This window comes from Nycticebus coucang, chromosome 21 (genome assembly GCF_027406575.1).
Source record: "Nycticebus coucang isolate mNycCou1 chromosome 21, mNycCou1.pri, whole genome shotgun sequence".
In the NCBI taxonomy this organism is placed as follows: domain Eukaryota; kingdom Metazoa; phylum Chordata; class Mammalia; order Primates; family Lorisidae; genus Nycticebus; species Nycticebus coucang.
The window spans coordinates 40,890,642-40,907,984 of record NC_069800.1 but is presented as its reverse complement, the minus strand read 5'-3'; the positions used below and the strand labels follow the sequence as shown (position 1 = coordinate 40,907,984).

Below are 17,343 nucleotides of genomic sequence, written 5' to 3'. Positions count from 1 at the left end.
GCACCACAGTGCTGATGGACTTTGGTTTCCTGATCTGCTGTTTCCCAGCTTAGATTTTGATATCTTGGATGTATTCTTGGGCTCAAGACCCTGTCTCATTGCTACAACCAATACCACTACAATTGCCCTCTAGCTGATCTGACCTGTAGCACTTGTTAGTCTGTCTTCTGTTTGGTTGATTCTTCCTCTGGCCTGCTGCTCCAGTGGGACAGAAAGATCCTCCCTGGTTTTAATGAACGAAAACTGGGTTAAAAAAAAAAAAAAAAACTGGGTGGTGCCTGTGGCTCAGTGGGTAGGGCGCCAGGCCCCATATACCAAGGGTAGCGGGTTTGAACCCGGCCCCAGCCAACTGCAACAAAAAAAACAGCCGGGTGCTCTGGAGGGCACCTGTAGTCCCAGGTACTCGGGAGGCTAAGGCAAGAGAATCACCTAAACCCAGGAGTTGGAGGGTAAGGAAGCAGAGAGACCCAGGACCCAATAGTGCCCAGAGCCCTTTGCATGCTATTTATTCTTTTCCTCCTAAGCAAGCTGGACTTTATTGCTTTGCTGTTACAGGTACCCTGTTTCTGGAACCAAAGTAATAAAATACTGCCAAATTCCTCAGTGGGGAGTAAATAGAGATACCCTGTTTCCCCAAAAATAAGACAGTGTCTTATTTTAAGGTGTGCTCCCAAAGATGCGCTAGGTCTTATTTTCAGAGGACATCTTATCTTTCCTGTAAGTAGGTCTTATTTTCGGAGGATGTCTTATTTTCGGGAAAACAGGGTAGTTGCTCTAGGTGGCCTCCCTCAAACTCCCCTTCTTTCCCCCAGGATCCTGTATGCTCAGATAATTAGCCTTTTCCCTTTCTAAGCTACCAGGCCCACTTTGGTCAGACATTCATCCCTATACCCTGAAGGATGATGATACACTGCTACTGCTTCTGGGTGTAGTCAAGCCTGAAAAGAGTTTGGTTTAGGCTCGGCTATGCAGTGCCTCAAAAGTCAATAACCTAATACTTAAGATCTAGAAAAAAGGCAAACTAGACTCACAACAAACAGAAATTAGTTAATAATAAAGATCCAGGTAAAAAAATCAATGGACTAGAAAAACAATGAAACCACAAGTTGGTTCTTTGGAAATATCAACAAAATTAACAAACCTTTAGCTAAACTAAAAAAAAAAACAAAACAACTAAATTTGATGAAAACAGAAACTACCAAACAAATGAAACAATTTGGATGAAATAAACAAATTTCTAGAAAGATAAATGGTCAAAAGTGACTCAAAAAGAAATTTAAAAATCTAGGCAGTGCCTGTAGCTCAGTGAGTAGGGCGCTGGCCACATATACCGAGGCTGGCAGGTTTGAATCCAGCCAGGGCCAGCTAAAATCAATAACGACAACTACAACAAAGAAAATAACCAGGTGTTGTGGCGGGCGCCTATAGTTCCAGCAACTTGGGAGGCTGAGAATCGCTTAAGCCCAAAGAGTTGGAGGTTGCTATGAGCTGTGATGCCACAGCACTCTGCCAAGGGCAACACAGTAAGACTGTCTCAAATATAAAATAAATAATAAACAAACAAATAAACAAAAAGATATAAAAAATCTAAGTAGATCTACAACAAGAAAGAAAATGAAATTAGTAACTTTAAAATCTTCTCAAAAAGAAAAGCCAAGGCTGGCTCGATGCCTGTGGCTCAAGCGGCTAAGGTGCCAGCCACATACACCTGAGCTGGCGGGTTTGAATCCAGCCCAGGTCTGCCAAACAATGACGGCTGCAACCAAAAAATAGCCGGGCATGGCAGGTGCCCGTAGTCCCAGCTACTCGGGAGACGGAGGTGGGAGAATCGCTTGAGCCCAGGAGTTGGAGGTTGCTGTGAGCTGTGATGCTACAGCACTCTATCCAGGGCAACAGCTTGAGGCTCTGTGGCAAAAAAAAAAAAAAAAGAAAAAGAAAAAGAAAAGCCAAGGCCCATGTGACTTCATTGGTGTATTCTATCAAAGAATTAAGAAGAAGGTGGCAGCTGTGGCTCGGTGGGTAGGGCACCGGCCCCATGTACAGAGGATGGTGGGTTCAAACCCAGCCCCGGCCAACCTGCAACAAAAAAATAGCTGGGCATTGTGGCAGGCACCTGCAGTCCCAGCTACTCAGAAGGCTGAGGCAAGGAATCACCTAAGCCCAGGAGTTGGAGGTTGCTGTGAGCTGTGTGACACACTGCACTCTACCGAGGGTGATAAAATGAGACTCTGTCTCTACAAAAAAAAAAAAAATTTAAGAAGACATAATTTTTAGAAGAAATAATACCAATCCTTCAAACTCTTCTAGAGAACAGAGGAAGAACACTCCAGTTCTTTTTATGAGGCCACAATTGTCCTGATACCAAAATGAGGCAATGATAACCAAAGAAAACTACAGACCAATCAATTTCCCTCAGCAAATCAAAGCTAATACCATATAAAATAATTATAGAGTACGACCAAGTGGAATTTATTCTAGGAATGCAAGGTTGGTTTAATATCTGAAAAACAGACTCAGCACCTGTAGCTCAAGTACTTAAGGCGCCAGCCACATACACCAGAGCTGGCGGGTTGGAATCCAGCCTGGGCCTGCCCTGCCAAACAATGACAACTACAACCAAAAAAGAAAAAAAAAAAAAAAAAAAAAGCCAGGCATTGTGGCGGATGCCTATAGTTCCAGCTACTTGGGAGGCTGAGGCAAGAGAATCACTTAAGCCTAGGAGTTGGAGGTTGCTGTGAGCTGTGATGCCATGGCACTCTACCCAGGGCAACAGCTTGAGGCTCTGTCTCCAAAAAAAAAAATCTGGGTGGCACCTGTGGCTCAGTGGCCTCCCAGAGTGCTAGAATTACAGGCATGTGCCACCAGGCCCATCCTCTGTGACCAGCCCCATACACCGAGGGTGGCAGGTTGGAAACCAGCCCTGGCCAACCTGCAACAAAAAAATAGCTGGGCATTGTGGCAGGCACCTGTAGTCCCAGCTACTCGGGAGGCTGATGCAAGAGTATCAACCTAAGCCCAGGAGTTTGAGGTTGCTGAGAGCTGTGACACCACGGCACTCTACCGAGGGCAATAAAGTGAGACTCTGTCTCTAAAAAAATTAATCTGAAAAACAATGTAATACCATTAATGTACAAGAATAAAGGACAAAATAAAGCGCACAATGAACAAAATTCAATACCCATTCATAATAAAACCTTTCAATAAACTAGAAATACAAGGAAACTTCCTTAGCCTGATAAAAGTCACACACATACAACATATAGCTAAGATCACACTTAATGGTGAAAGACTGAATACCTTACTCTTAAAATTGGGAACAAGGTAAAACCATCCACTTTCACCAGTTCTATTCAACATTGTATTAGAAAACCTTGTTGTACAATCAGGCAGAGAGATTTTTTTTTTTTAATGGATGTAGGATGAAGTAATTCCTCTACTCAAAACTCTCCACTACCTTCCTACCTCACTCAGAATAAAGGCCTGTATTAACTGGTCCCAATCTACCTTCCCCCTTTGCTTACTTGATCCTTAGCCACACTGGCCTCCTTTTGTTCCTCAAACACAATAAACGTACCCGTTTTAGGGCCTCTGAAACTGAATTCCATATCCCTGAAATGTTACTCTCCAAGATATACTCACAGCTTACTACTTCAGTTCCTATACATTTCTGTACAGATTTTATTTTCTCAGAGTAAGTCTTCTATGATAATCCAGTCTCTCCCTATTCCCTTATCCTGCTTCATTTTTCTTCATATTTATTCATTTGTTTATCAGCTTTCCTTCACTAGAATTTAAACTAGAAGAGAGAAAACTATTTTATGCACTGCTACATCTCAAACACTTGAAACTATGCCTGGTACATGATAGATGCACAAATAAATAGTCAATGAACAAATGAGTATCTTTAAAAAATTTACATAGGAGAAGGAGTTAAAAGGGGCAGTGGGGGAGACATTACTGGCCCAAGAGGCTGAGAAGAACCCAGAGGTTTAGGTCATAGGAAAAAGAGCCAATGTAGGATAATAGAAAAACCTTGGTTCTCTGAAGATTATGGCTTCAGAGAATCAAGGTTTTTCTGGGTTCTAAGCTTAGCTTTTCCAATCACTGCCTACACATCCTTCTCTAAGTCTCAAATAATTTATAAAACAAGAATATCACCACCTACCTCCCAAGTTGCTATGAAAATGAATAAATTTAAGTATACCATTTGGTACAGTGACTGATAATACACATATAGTAGACACTATAGTACAAGTCTGTGGCCTATTAAGAACCTGGCCACAGAGGATGGGCCTGGTGGCGCATGCCTGTAATCCTAACACTCTGGGAGGCTGAGGTGTATGGATCACTTCAGCTCATGAGTTCGAGATCAGCCTGAGAAAGAATGAGACCCCGCCTCTATTTAAATTGAAAAATTAAGGCAAGAGGATCACTTGAGCCCAAGAGTTTGAGGTTGCTGTGAGCTGTAATGACATAGCACTCTACCGAGGGTCACAAAATGAGACTCTGTCTCAAAAAAAAAAAAAAAAGATATGAGGGTATAAGTTAAGTGCCTTTTTCACTAGCAATCAAGGGGGCAGGCAGTGAACCTAAGGCCAAAATAGGAATAGCCTTCCTCTTCTGAGATGACAGAAAGGAACAAGGCAACATCTCACTAGACCTAGTCAGTGAGTACTCCTACTGGTAAGGGCTCCTGAAAACAGCTTTACTATCAATGCCAGCAGTAGTGTTGCAGCCAGGGTTTATGAATCCACTTAAAACTGCACTCTGTAAATTGTGGATGCCAATGCTGCCTGGCTTTGTCGATTATGCCCCAGAATTCTTTTCCTTGTGGAAAAGACTGAGTAGGTAGGACCTGCAGGAGGAGGAGAAGAGAAAGGCATAGGAGAAGATTTGTAGTACAAATTTTCAAAGAAAAACTCTCCCTTTTACCTTTGGTGGCTGAAGTGCCTTAAAATGGCTATACTTTGGATATTTGAGCCCTCCAAACCTTTTGTGAAAATTTTATTCCAAATGCTGGATGTGGGCACTAACGTGAGGTATTTAGGTTGCTGGGGGCAGGGCTTTCATGAATAGATTAGTGCCCTCCCCAAAAGGGAAGGAGAGCAAGTTCTCACTCCATAGTTCTCGGAAGAGCTGACTGTTAAAAAGAGCCTGGCAGCTCCCCCCCTTGCTATCCTTCTCTCCATGTGACCTCTGCACACACTCATCTCCCTTTACCTTCTAGAAGTAGGAGCAGCCTGAGGACCTCGCCAGATGCAGATGTGCAATTTTGAACTTTTCCAGACATCAGAAAATAAAATTTTTTCAATAAATTAACCAAACTCAGGGATTCCTTTATAGCAACACAAAATGAACTCAAACATTTATAATGCTTCCTTCTCAGTTTCTTGTTTTGTTAATGCTGTTTTATAACTCATAAAGCTTCTCAACTTGCCGTTCTCCTTTGATTCTCTATAACATCCCTCATGGTTAATAGACGCACAATAGACATGTAGGGGGACAGGGAGGAACTCCAAATTTATAAATAGGGAAGTGAACATTGTCCAAGGGCACATGTAAAGGAGGATCAAAACTCAGTTTTCCCGGGCAGCGCCTGTGGCTCAGTGAGCAGGGCGCCGGCCCCATATACCGAGGGTGGCGGGTTCAAACCCAGCCCCGGCCAAACTGCAACAAAAAAATAGCCGGGCGTTGTAGCGGGCGCCTGTAGTCCCAGTTACTCGGGAGGCTGAGGCAGGAGAATCGCCTAAGCCCAGGAGTTGGAGGTTGCTGTGAGCTGTGTGATGCCACGGCACTCTACCGAGGGCAATAAAGTGAAACTCTGTCTCTAATAAAAAAAAAGAAAAAAAAAAAAAAAAAAAAACTCAGTTTTCCCAACTTCGATCCAGCTCTCCAGGTCTCTATCTCATGCTAGCCCAAGTGTTTATGGGACACCATGTATTACAGATGTTTTCTTCTCCTTCTAGTCACAATTAGCCTGGGTCTCTGCCTGTTTGAAGGTTCCTCCTTTCAAACTATTAGCCCCCTCAGAAATACCACTGCTCAGAAGGAGACTTCTAATTCCTACCTGGCTCTGCTGGGTCTCTCAACAGAATCTCCTTCCTGAATGTCTAAGGTCTATCTTCTTTAACTCTGTAAGAAAAATCAGTATTACAGGGAGATTAGCAATCCAAGGAAACTCTGCCAATTGAGGAAGAACAATTGTATTATTATTTATAGTTATAATGAATAGGGTCCTAACATCAACCTTGTAAAATTCCCAGATATCAACCTTGGGCAAATTACTTTAGGTTCCTGAGCCTCAATTTCCTCATCTATAAAATGGGATTTTAGAAACAGGTACAGGCTCGGTGCCTGTAGCTCAAGCAGCTAAGGCGCCAGCCACGTACACCAGAGCTGAAGAGTTCGAATCCAGCCCAGGCCTGCCAAATAATGACGACAACAACAACAACAACAACAACAAAAATAGCCAGGCCTTGTGGCGGGCACCTGTAGTCCCAGCTACTTGGGATGCTGAGGCGAGAGAATTGCTTAAGCCCAGGAGTTAAGAGGTTGCTGTGAGCTATGATGCCACGGCACTCTACCCAGGGGCGACAGCTTAAAGCTCTGTCTCAAAAAAAAAAAAAAAAAACACAGGTGCAGTGGTACATATCTGTAATCCCAGCTACTCGGGTATCACTTGCCTAGGAGTTCAAGAATAACCTAGGCAGCCAGGCACTGTGGCTCACGCCTATAATCCCAGCACTCTGGGAGGCTGAGGCAGGTGGATTGCTTGAGCTCAGGAGTTAGAGACTCCTCTAAGCATAAGCAAGACCCCATCTTTAAAAATAGCCGGGCTTATGACAGGCACCTGTAGTCCCAGCTACATGGGAGGCTGAGACAAGAGGATCTCTTAAACACAAACAGTTTGATGTTGCTGTGAGCTATGATGCCACAAACTCTATTGTGACTAAGACTGTCTCCCCCCCCCCAAAAAAAAAGACATCCTAGGCAACAAAACAAGATCCCATCTCAAAATGGGGGTGGGGCGGCATGAGGAGGGGAGTTTGTCTAGATTAAATGAGATCTATAACAGTAATTTCTTTTCTTTTTTTTTTTTTTGGTTGCAGTTTGGCCGGGGCTGGGTTTGAACCCGCCACCCTCAGCATATGGGGCCAGCGCCCTACTCACTGAGCCACAGGTGCCGCCCATAATTTCTTTTCTTTTTTTTTTTTTTTTTGAGACAGAATCTCATTTTGTCACCCTCAGTAGAGTGCTGTGCTATCACCGCTCACAGCAACCTCAAAACTCTTGAGCTTAAGTGACTCTCTTGCCTTAGCCTCAAGTAGCTGGGACTACAGGTGCCAGCCACAACGCCCGGCTATTTTTAGAGACAGGGTGTCACTCTGGCTCAGGCTAGTCTCAAACCTGTGAGCTCAGGTAATCCATCCACCTCAGCCTCCCAGAGTGCTGGCCTTACAGGCATGAGCCACCGTGCCCGGCCTTACAGTAAGTTCTTAATGTGTTGATTTTGCTTCCCTGTTCACCATCTGGTCTTGTCTCTGAGCTTCCCCTGACTTTTCCCTTCATTCAATCTTACTCTATCACTCCATCCTCATTACTTTTCATGATCACATTTTGCAGAATTGAGAGAACAACAAAATTTCCTGAAGCTAGCCCATGGGCTTGGTAGGTCACAGTAGACAATGAAGTCAGATCACATTAAAGACCCGAAGAGAGGACAGATACAGTTGCCAGGTCGCCAGATAATCTCCAGCAGAAGCAAAAGCAGCAAGCCTGCTCTACCTTATCCATGGCAAATGATCCAAGACATATCATGGCAGCTCTAATAAACCAATCTCAACTATTCTCCCAGTTCAGGAGGTTGCCTATGCCAACATTCAGTCTCTTAGATATTGAGTAGAAAAGTAATCACCTGTAAGTTTTCTTTATTAATGGCAAACTAGTCCCCAAGCTAATTACTCTTTATCTTGGCCCAAGCTCATCCAGAGTTTTCCCAGACACCCTCACTCACCAGTACAAAGGCTGTGCTTAGCCAGCTATTTCCTCCGCTGGGTTACACGAGTCAGCACCAGCTGCCTCTGGGAACAAGGCTCACCTGTAACAGAAAGTGAGTTTGTCAAGGGTCCTCCTCAAAACAGGCAAGAACTCAGGGCAGTATGAGCATTCTAAGTTCCTGCCTTCACACATTTTGCATCCTAGCACAAGATAGGTTAATTTAAATACATAATTTCAAGTAGTGTTAAGTGCTATGAAAATAAAGCAGAGTAGCTCGGCGCATGTAGCTTAAGCAGCTAAGACACCAGGCATTGTCGTGGGCACCTGTGGTCCCAGCTATTTGGGAGGCTGAGGCAAGAGAATCGTTCAAGCCCAGGAGTTGGAGATTGCTGTGAACTGTGATGCCACGGCACTCTACCCAGGGTGACAGCTTGAGGCTCTGTCTCAAATAAATTATAAAGCACAGTAAGGGGAGAGAGAATAACAAAGGGTAAAAATAGAGTCTATTTTTAGATGAAATGGTCAGGAAAGTCCCCTCTCCAAAGAGTGACAAATGGACAGACCTGAATAATGTGAGGGTATAATATGTACAAAGATCTGAGAAAAGAGTGTTCCAAAGTGTGAGAATAACAAGAACAAAGGCTCTGTGGAATAAAAGGCAAGAATAAGTTTGGTGTGTTTAAGGAACAAGAAGGCTAATACAACTAGAATGCAGTGACAGGAGAATTAAGCATACACTAGACACACACAAAGGAATTATTCATGCCCTCTATTTTATTTTATATTTTGTTGTTGTTGCAGTTTGGCCGGGGCCGGGTTTGAACCTGCCACCCTTGGTATATGGGGCTGGTGCCATATACCCACTAAGCCACAGGCGCTGCCCTATGCCCTCTATTTCAAATAAGAGATTAAAAAGCCTCAGACGTTAGCTGACTTGCCCAAGATCAAGTCAGTGGTAAAACTGGGAGTGGAACTCAAGTCTTCTATACCTGGGTCCCCAACTCCCAGCCCTTGGACGGGTCTTGCGGCCTTGTTAGGAACTAAAAGGTAGGCTACACAACAGGAGGTTAACAGCAGGTGGGCAAACTTTCATCCCTTGATTGGTATTTATAGCCACTCCCCTATCACTTACATCACCATCTGAGCTCCACCTCCTGTAAGATCTCCGCCAACACCCCCACCCCTGTATGTCTGGCCATGGAAAAACTGGTGCAGGAAAGATTGAGGACCACTGTTTTAGACTACTCTGTCTCATTCCTAAGAGACAAGAGAGTCCAGGGGCTTAGATAACCTGGACCCCAGCTGACACAAACCTTCAAACACTCTGAGACGGTTCGGGTTTCTGTTCTCACCTCCCTCTGCTGAGGAAAGTGAAAAAGAGAAACCTCTACATATTCTCAGGAATGTGGGTTAAAGGTGACTCTGAAATGAGAACAGCAGAACATATCAGGCACTGTTCTAAACTTTTTACTGATATTTACTCATTTAATCTCTATAATAATCTTGGAAGTTTGGTGTGTTATTTTATTAAAGGAGAAACTGAGGCACAAAAGTTGAGTAAATGTGCTCAACTCACAAAGCTATATTGTCTAGATGGTGGAGCTGGGACTTGATCCCAGGCCAAATCCAGGGCTTGCCCTCTAAACCCATACTCTATACCACTTCTCAAAAGAGAAGAAGGCAGAAATCGTGTTCTCTAGTTGTAGGTGACATAGTTGAGAGCTCCCACCCATTTACACCCAAGCTTGACATCCTCTTCCATTTACTTGCAGTCTAGGCTTTACACTGGATATAAGTGACTCCAGAGTCCTTCAGCCAGGTGATTGCAGAAGCTCTTCTAATCTCTAGCTACTGTAATCTCAAAGTTATGACGGTAACAACAAAGCCATTTAACAGCCTTTTACTGCACACTTGACAATAGACTGGGTACTAGGCTAAGCACTGTCTTATTTCAGAGAGGGAATGAGAACAGCTCCACGAGTGAAGGGGTCCGTGGGGGGTTCCAGGCCTGGAACAGGACAGCAAACATATGGTACTGAAATACAGTTCCAGGTCAAAGAAGGCAAAGCACCAGGGGGTGGGTGATGAGGGGACTGACTATATTAGCATCTCCAACCCAACCAATCAAACTAAACTCATGTCCTATATCCCAGCCTCCATGGCTCAGCAAATGGTATAACCATTCATTCTCTCAGGTACTTAAGATTCTAAAAGTTCATGCTCTCAACCCCTCCTTTCCACAGTTCCCAAATCTTTGTGTTTTTTTTCCCTCCAAGAGCCCTATATCCAAACCATTCTTCTTTATTCCCTATAGGGTCAACTTCCTCTTGGATTAGGATCACATTCTTCTTTTTTTTTCTTGGACACCAGAGTCTGATTTTGTCACCCTTAGTGGAGTGCCATGGCATCATAGCCAACAGCTTACCTCAAACTCTCGGCTCAAGAGATTCTCTTGCCTCAGCTTCCCAAGTAGCTGGGACTATAGGCACCCACCACAAGGCCCGGCTATTTTTAGGGACAAGGTCTCCCTCTGGCCCAGGCTGGTCTCAAACCTGTGAGCTCAGGCAATCCACCCACCTCAGCCCCCTAAAGTGCTAGGATTACAGGCATGAACCACCATGCCCAGCAGGATCACATTGTTCTTGCCTGCACTACTGGGATAATTCTTAAAATTTATTGACACTGCAAGGACAAAATGTTATAGTTGTCTCTCCCCGCCCTCCTGCTCCAATCTATTGGACCTATGCTGTCAGGCAACAGTTCTAATTCCACTCCCCTGCTCAAAAATATGTCATGCTCCCAATCACCTTAGCCTTGCTCTCTAGGTATGCCATGATCTAGCCATCACCTGCTTCACTTCTATCATGGGCTTTCCAAGCTTACATGCTTTTGTCCATGCTTTTCTCTGACGGGAATGCCCTTCTTCAATTTTACAGATTCAAACACTTCTTAATCTTCAAGGCCTAGTTAATCTATGCTATTATCCTGAACCTGTTCTCACCTCTCTCTCTCTGCCATGAAACACCTCTGGCTTGTGACTGTATTTGGTTTGGGCCTCACCATCAGCTAAGGCTTCAGGAATACAGCTCCCCTGGTCCCCCCATTCTTCCCTGTAGGGGTTCTTGCCGCTTCCAAACAATGGAGACCTAGTCGGTTCTAAGGTTTCTGTTCCCATTCCTCCTATTTAGTCTGGATCTATCTCCTACCAAGAGATCTGGGTTCCAGCCTGAGTTTCAGATTCCACATCTGCAAAACAGGGATAAAATTCCCAAACTACCAATATAGGGATTGTGTGAGAGTCAATGTGGTAATTAACTGGTAAGGAAAGGTCCAAGAGTTAGGATGGGAGACCTCCAGCTAGGTCTTTAACAATTCCTAACAGCTGAAAAACACTGAGTACTTACATGAGTCTTCTATCAGTCAAAAAATATTTCCTGATACTGGCCTTACTGGTTGCTTTGCTGTGTATACAACTGAGTTAGGTGTTATGGACGATGCAGGGATGACTTGAGAAAAGTCCTACATCAACTTCCTAAAAAGGACTACTACTAAGAATATTAGGCAGGATTTAACAGTTCAGAGTGTTATGTACTATAAAAGTGGAGAAAGAGATCACTCTGACCTGGAGTGGCCTTAGAAGCTTCACAGAAGGAGCAAAAATTTACACCAGTCCTTGATTCGGGATGACAGAAAGATAAGGGCTACTACTATAACCCAGGTACTATGCTAAGTGTTAAACTGTTATAACCTTATAAACACTTATAAAACCTTATAAACACTCTGTGAAGTAGGTGATGTCATGCCCATATTACAAAACCAAGATAACTGAAGACAGGTGGGATAAGTGTGCCTTTCAAGGTCAAACTGAAGACAGGCAGAATAAGTGTGTCATTCAAGGTCAAACAGCTAGTAAGCAGCAGAGCTAGAATTTGAACCTAAGTGTGTGTGCTTTGTTTTACTCCAAAGCCTATATGTGCTTTCCCTTAAAGTTTATGGGCTGCCTTACACGGCACCATAAAAGGAACACCAGAAACCCTAAAGTTCTTTCTACCTCAAAATTCTATGATTTGAATTGGGGTACAAGAGTGGTTTGCCACTACTTTCCCATAAAACTGTGATTAGGGTCTTATCAATTGGGACAGCCCAAGAGTCTGACACAGAAGACAGAATGGCAGGAGGTACTAAATATTTGGGGAACATGCGGGTGAATAAATGAATAAACAAACACCTGTCCCATCTACTCTTCTTCTGAGAACTAAAAAGTAAAGTCCTAAATCTCAAGCTTCATGCTCTGAGTCTCAGCCCTTGCAGCTATATAAATCACATATCTACTAATCTTTCCTATTCTTGTTTTCATGAGTTAGGGGAAAAGTGAGAAGAGAAAGCTAAGAAGAGATGTTGGACAGGAAACAGAAGGAGAAAGGGGTTGAAGGAGAATAGGTAAAGGAGGAGAGCCTGGGAAAGAATGAAATGTCTGAGGCCTAGACTTTGGAAAAGGTTTCTTTTCCTTTCTGCTTCTAGAACCAAGGACTTTTTTTTTTTTTTTTGGTAAGAGCAGTTATGAATTTTATTCTATTTTATTTATTTATTTATTTATGAGACGGAGTCTCACTCTCTCACCCTGGGTAGAGTGCTCTGGCGTCACAGCTCACAGCAACCTCAAACACTTGGGCTCAAGCAATCCTCTTGCCTCAGCCTCCTGAGTAGCTGGTACTACAGGCGCCCACCACAATACCAGGCTGATCTCGAATTCATGAGATCACGCAATCTACCCACCTCAGCCTCCCAGAGTGCTAGGGTTACAGGCATGAGTCACCAAGCCCAGCTTTTTACGAATTTTTTTTTTTTTTTTTTTTGAGACAGCCTCAAGCTGTCACCCTGGGTGGAGTGCCGTGACATTACAGCTCACAGCAACCTCCAACTCCTGGGCTCAAGCAAGTCTCCTGCCTCTGTCTCCCAAGTAGCTGGGACTACAGGCGCCTGCCACAACGCCCTGCTATTTCTTGGTTGCAGCTGTCATTGTTGTTTGGCGGGTCTGGGCTGGATTCAAACTTGCCAGCTCAGGTGTATGTGGTTGGTGCCTTAGCCACTAGAGCCACAGGCGCCAAGCCGCTTTTTATGAATTTTAACAGAAGGAAATTTGCTTGTCCAATGTTAGCAGAATGTGAAGTGAGATATTTAAGGGCAAGGTCCTCAAGGGCTCCCATCTTCAGTCCTCACTAGTGTCCTACCCCAGCCCAGGCCTGGTTAAGTCTGAAGCCTCCAGAGATCAGAAGACAAAAAGGTTCTTCCTCTTGCCAATACTTCCTCCTTACCAGCATTACTCCAGGCTAATAAGCCCTGGGAGTCTCCATCCCTCCTTCTGGATAAGGGGATACTGACATCTGCTAGAACCTTCCCCATAGCTCCCTGTCACAAAGCCTTGTTGAGCTCTACAGAAAGACATTTCTCTCTTTCTGCTGAATTTCTCAAATGTGTCTTGAGAGACCTGGGGTAAAGATGTGGATGGAGGAGGCGAGGTCCCTTCAGAACTCTCTTAATTCCAGGTCTAGATCTACAATTCTCTTTAGGTCTGATCTGCACATTATACTCATGTTATTTCTCCTTCTTACTAAGTTAGTAGAGAGAAAAATGCTCAGTTGAGAGTCAGAAAACCTAAGAACTAGCTCCAGCTCTACCTCTAATTCACTGTATGAACCTGAATAATTCATTTCACCTTCCCGGACCTTAGTTTTCAGATCCGTGAAATGAGTGTGTTTATAGCTGCTCTTACGAAGGATCTTGTGCAGGACCAAATGAGACTGAGAAGAACAGGTTAACTATCTATTTAAATCTGTTGACTAGTTTGATATGAAGCAGTAAAGAAGGAATGAGGGGATGGCCTCTTTTAAAAACAATGAGCTGGGGCAGCGCCTATGGCTCAAAGGGGTAGGGCACAGGCCTCATATGCCGGAGGTGGCAGGTTCAAACCCAGCCCCAGCCAAAAAATGCAAAAACCAAAACAAAACAATGAGCTGGGCCTATAATCCTAGCACTCTGGGAGGCTCAGGCCGACTGCTTGAGCTTAGGAGTTCAAGATTAGCCTAAGCAAAAGTGAGACCCAGTCTCTACAAAAAATAGAAAAAAAAAAAAAAAACTAGCCAGGTGTAGTCCCAGCTAATTGGGAAGCTGAGGCAGGAGGATGGCTTAAGCCCAAGAGTTTGAGGTTGTTGTGAGCTATGATGCCATGGCACTGTAACCACAGCCACAGAGTGACACTGTCTCAAAAACAAAATGAAACAAACGGCAACAACAACAACAAAAAGCATAAGATCTACCACCTTTTCAGTTAAAGCGATCTGCTAAGTGAAAGAATTTGCAAGAGCTGCGGCAGACAGTGTTACTGTCTATACTGCCATCAAAAGATAGACACCACTCTGTGTGTGACACACCTTTCGGGGGCAAGACAATTATAAGAGGGACTATACCTAACAAATGCAATCAGTGTAATCTGGTTTCTTATACTGTAAATGAATCCCCAACAATAAAAATAAAAAAATTTTCAAAAAAAGGACAGGCACCAACCTAGATAAAACTCAAAAACTACATGCATGTAAATGCCAACAGGTACAAGCAGACACTAAGAACCCCTAGAAGTCAAATATTGCTTAGGGAAAGTAACAGTAAGATAATTTAGTGGTAAAGGGTCTTAGAATCAGAGACACCTGCCTCTGAATTCTAGACCTGCCTCACTAAATTTGTTACCTTAAGCCAGTGTTTTTCAACCTTTTTTATCTCACAGCACACTTGAACTCCGATGGCACATCTAAATCAAATTGATAAAAAAAAAAAAAAAAAGGTAAAAAATGTATATACTTACTGGGCTTTGGACTTCTTTCGAAAATAATTTAATTAATGGTCTTTAAAAATGTTCTCAGCACACCAGTTGAAAATCACTGCTTTAGGCAATGTACTTGCCTTCTATGCCTCAGTTTCCCACATTTGTTTTAAAAGACTCCTGCTTCAAAAATAGGTTATTGGGAGAAATAAATGAGACAGCATGCTATAGGAGTACTTACACAGAAACCAGGAATCTACAGCTAGAGGCTAGGGAAAGGAGCTGGGGAGTGACTTAAGAAAGAAAATTATGGGGCGGTGCCTGTGGCTCAGTGAGTAGGGCGCCAGCCCCATATGCCGAGGGTGGCGGGTTCAAACCCAGCCCCGGCCAAACTGCAACCAAAAAATAGCCGGGCGTTGTGGCGGGCGCCTGTAGTCCCAGCTGCTCGGGAGGCTGAGGCAAGAGAATCGCGTAAGCCCAAGGGTTAAGAGGTTGCTGTGAGCCGTGTGACGCCACGGCACTCTACCCGAGGGCGGTACAGTGAGACTCTGTCTCTACAAAAAAAAAAAAAAAAAAGAAAGAAAATTATGGGAAGCATGGGGCCTGAACTTCAACAAAAAGGTAATCAAAGGCCTGGGACAAGAGAAAAAGCATTTCAGGTGGCAGAAGAGATTTTGACAGAAGAAATTCTCTGCTCCATTTGTAAAACAAATTTTTTAAAAACAGCATGTCCCTGTATAGAACCCTTGATGTTTACAGTAAGCAAGCTCCAAAGCCTTCAGGAAGACTGGTTGAGAGAGGTGTTGCTGAAGTGGTATCTTCCTCAGGGGAGAGGAAAGAAGGTTGAAGCTGGGTTCTCTATGCCTCTAGGGTGCCAACTAAGGCAAGAGTGAGCAGCCAGGAGAGAATCACAGCTTAATAGCTCCAGGTGCCCTCAGGCAGGGCTCACCTGAAGGCAGTCTCCAACCCACTTCTGCTATAATCAACACTTCAGGACTCAGAACTGCCTACACATAGAAATTGACACAAGGTAAAAAGGCCTCTGTCCTAGACCCAGCCTATCAATTTATTTGCTAGTTCTAGCTGCTCCTAACCTCTCAGCCTCAAACTCTTCTTTAAGGCTTGCTTATCCATCCTTGTCCAAACCCCAGGGTCTTGCAATTCTACCAGACTCCTCCCACTTACAAGAATACCTGACCTTGACTCCTGTGACTAACTCTACTATGTGGATACCTGTGACCTAGCATAATAAAACAATTGGCTATTTTGCTTTGGGGATTAAAACGATGACCTCACAACATAATAAAAAAGTAGCCAGGCGGCACCTATGGCTCAGTGAGCAGGGCGCCGGCCCCATATACCGAGGGTGGCGGGTTCAAACCCAGCCCTGGCCAAACTGCAACAAAAAAATAGCTGGGCACTGTGGCGGGCGCCTGTAGTCCCAGCTACTCGGGAGGCTGAGGCAGGAGAATCGCCTAAGCCCAGGAGTTGCAGGTTGCTGTGAGCTGTGTGACGCCACAGCACTCTACCAAGGGCAATAAAGTGAAACTCTGTCTCTACAAAAAAAAAAAAAAAAAAAAGTAGCCACAACACAAAATAGTTCAGTAAAACCCTCCCTGAACTCCCTACCAAGGATAGGTGTCAGGATGACAAGCATATAAAAAGGAGGCCCTAGAGGGCAGCTGGTTTCTCCATGACTGGTGACGTTAAGGCTCTTGAGCCCAACCCACGTCCATGTATGAGAACACAATGCATGCCATACATAGATGAAACTAAAAATCTAGGGCCAGACGTGGTGGCTCACGCCTGTAATCCCAGAATTTAGGGAGGGGGAGGTGGGTGGGTGGATCACCTCACCTCATGAGTTTAAGACCAGTCTAAGCTAGAGGGAGACTCCATCTCTAAAAATAGCCAGGCCTATGGCTCAAAGTGGTAGGGCGCCGGCCCCATATGCCAGAGGTGGCAGGTTCAAACCCAGCCCAGGCCAAAAACTGCAAAAAAAAAAAAAAGCCAGGCGTTGTGGCAACATCATTTGAGCCCAGGAGTTAGAGGTTGCTGTAAGCTATGACACCAGAGCACTCTACCAAGGGCAACAAAGTGAGACTCTGTCAAACAAATAAAATAAATAAAATAAAATAAAAATCTATCTAGGCAGTCTCCAGGGTGCTTGGAGGAAGGTCCACAGAATACAATAGACATGCAAGACAATCAGTCTTGCCTCTGCATTTTCTGGGCAGCTAATCATATTTCTCCTTCCTCAGTTGAAGCTATCTCCGGTTTTTCCCTCCTCCTTCCCTGGAAGAACCAACCCTGCAAGAATTATCAAGGGAGGTACAAGTAATTACTGTTTTCTTTTCTCCATGCTAATGAGACAGTTGGATGGTTCCCCTCCCCCCCTTGAGCTGCAAGCAAGAATCTAAGGCTTTATAATCAGTAACCAACACACCAAAGCTTGGGCCAAATAGTGCTCAGTACAATTGTGAATGTGTAGAAGATGGCTTTAATGCTCCCAATAAGGGCGGTGCCTA

General features: G+C 44.2%; 1 protein-coding gene across 9 annotated transcripts in view; it reads right to left on the bottom strand.

Annotated features, from left to right (window-relative positions):
• Nucleotides 1-17,343, bottom strand: part of RALY (RALY heterogeneous nuclear ribonucleoprotein) — a 103,867-nt gene that overhangs the window by 48,920 nt on the left and 37,604 nt on the right. For 5 of the 9 annotated variants that reach the window (XR_008376462.1, XM_053573644.1, XM_053573643.1 and 2 more), the window contains 2 exons: nt 8,015-8,098; nt 6,068-6,132 (listed from right to left, as the gene is read on the bottom strand). The exons of 1 other annotated variant lie outside the window; for it this stretch is intronic. The gene's annotated coding sequence lies outside the window, so the exon portion shown is untranslated. The remainder of the gene's footprint in view (nt 1-6,067; nt 6,133-8,014; nt 8,099-17,343) is intronic. 3 more of the 9 variants (XM_053573642.1, XM_053573649.1, XM_053573647.1) reach the window with 1 other exon arrangement.